This window comes from Empidonax traillii, unplaced genomic scaffold (genome assembly GCF_003031625.1).
Source record: "Empidonax traillii isolate 1590-97213 ecotype Southwest subspecies unplaced genomic scaffold, ASM303162v1 scaffold2170:size34254, whole genome shotgun sequence".
Classification (NCBI taxonomy): Eukaryota; Metazoa; Chordata; class Aves; order Passeriformes; family Tyrannidae; genus Empidonax; species Empidonax traillii.
This window is the reverse complement of record NW_020957363.1, coordinates 31,726-34,254: the sequence shown is the minus strand read 5'-3', so window position 1 is coordinate 34,254 and position 2,529 is coordinate 31,726.

Sequence of the window (2,529 nt, the reverse complement as noted above, 5' to 3'; positions counted from 1 at the left end):
CGGCCGCTCCCGCTCCCGGCGCGCTCCGAGCGCGGCGGCCCCGCCGCGTCCCCGTCACCCGCGACAACGGCGGCGCGGCCAATAGGGACGGCCCGGGGGGGCGGGGCCTGAGCAGGGACGCGCCCCTTTTTCGGGCAAACCGCGCCCCATTTAAATGAGGGGCGGGGACACGCGCGGGAGATGATGGGAGGTGGTTTGGGGTGCGCGTGCGCTCGGGGAATTACGGTAGGAGGGGCGTGCACGCGTGGGGAGCGGCGCAGCGCGGAGTGCGCGTGCGCACAGTGAAATACGGTACTGGCACGATGCACCTTTGGTAAATACGGTACTCGCCGCGCGCACTTCCATTTGGGAGCACCGTAGATCTGTAATGCGCTTCTGGAAATACGGTACTCTCGGCGCACGTGCGCGCTGGGAAATACGGGATTTGTGGTGCGCGTACGCAGTTAGGATTACGGTAGGGTGCGTTGGGATGAGCGGTGGGGAAATACGGTACCGGCAGGGGCATGCGCAGTTGGAGATGAGATGTGTGTGGCGCGATGCGCTTTTTGGAAATACGGTAATTGTGTGATGCGCATTCGTAAATACGGTAATTGTGCGATGCGCGCTTGGAATTCCAGTAGTTGTGGTGCGCACGAACATTTGGAAACACGGGATCGTGGTGGGATGTGCTTCTGGAATTACGGTAGTTAAGGTGCGCGCATGCGCACTTGGAAATACGGCACTCGGGGTGCGCACGCGCATTTGGAAGCATGCCACTGCTGTGCGCGTGCGCGTTGGGAAACACGGTACCGGAGTGATGCGCATTCACAAATACTGAACTGATGGTGCGCAGGAGCACTTGGAAATACAGTACCCCTGATGCGCAGCCGCACTGGTAATTACGGTACTGGTGCGATGCATACTTGGAAATTCGGTTCTTGAGCTGCGCACGCGCACTTTGAAATACGGTGCCGCGGTGCGCAGGCGCACTTGTAAGCACGGTACTTGTGGTGCGCAGGCGTACTGGGTGGCGGTGAGATGCGCGCGTGGACCCACAGTACTTGTAATGCGCATGCGCATTTGGAGTGACGTTAGTTGCGGTGAGATGCGCTTTGGTAATTACGGCAGTCGGGATGCGCACGCGCATTGAGAAATACGGCACCGCCGTGGTTTGTGGTGCGCATGAACGTTCGTAAATACGATAATGGCGGGTGCGTCATCATTGGTAAATACGGTACTGGAGGCGCACGCCATTTGGAAGCCTGGCCATGATGAGTCGCGGCGCGCACGCGCATTGCCCGGCCGCGCGCGACCGGTCACGGGCGGACACGTGAGGGGCTGTCACGTGTGTGTGTGCGGTACAGGTGTGTTACACGTGTGTGCTACGCGTGTGTGTGACGTGTGTGTTACACGTGTGATGTGTTACAGGTGTATGTGTTATACGGGGGGGTGTGCTACAGGTGTGTCACACCTGTGTGTGTGACGTGTGTGTTACACGTGTGTGTGTTACATGTGCTACACGTGTGTCACACGTGTGTGTGCTGCATGTGTATGCTACACGTGTGTTACACGTGTGTATGCTTCAGGTGCGCGTCTGACACGTGTATGTTACATGTGTGTGTTACACGTGTATGTTACATGTGTGTATTACATGTGTGTGTTACACGTGTATGTTACATGTGTGTATTACATGTGTGTGTTACACGTGTATGTTACATGTGTGTATTACATGTGTGTGTTACATGTGTGTATTACATGTGTGTGTTATGTGTGTGCTACATGTGTGCACTACACGTGTGTTACACGTGTGTGCTGCAGGCGTGTGATACACGTGTGAGTGTGCTACAGGTGTGTGTGTTACACGCATGTAAAACACGTGTGTGTTACACGTGTTTGTTACACGTGCGTGTGCTACAGGTGTGTGTCTTACATGTATGTGCTACATGTGTGTTCCACGAGTGTGTGTGTCACACGTGTGTGATGTGTTACACGTGTCTGATATGTGTGTTCCAGGTGTGTGTGTTCCATGTGTGTGTAACACGTGTGTGCAATGTCATGTGTGTGTGCTCCATTTGTGTGTGTGTTCCACATCCGTGCGTTCCGTGCATGTTCCGTGTGTGTGTTCCGTGTGCATGTTACACGTGTATGTGTTACACGTGTGTGTTCCATGTGTGTTCCATGTGTGTTCCATGTGTGTCACCCGTGTGCGCAGGGGACACACCCACCGCGTGTGTGACACCCCCTGCCCATCCCCGCGTGTCCCCCTGTGTCCCAGCAGCCCCAGCACACACTCATGTCACACTCGTGTCACGCGGGGGGGGTAACCCCACCTGTGGTGTCCCCTCCCCCCACGGTGGCCCCGTGTGACCCGCGGAGCCCTCTGGGGTCGGGACACCCCCTGTGTCCCCCATGCCCCCCGTGTCCCCACCCCCTCAGCCCCCCTATGACCCCCCACGGTATCCCCGTGTCCCCACATCCCCCTCCATCTGCACCCACATTCCCTGTCCCTTCCTGCTGTCATGGCCATGGATGGGGACCCCAAAACTGCCC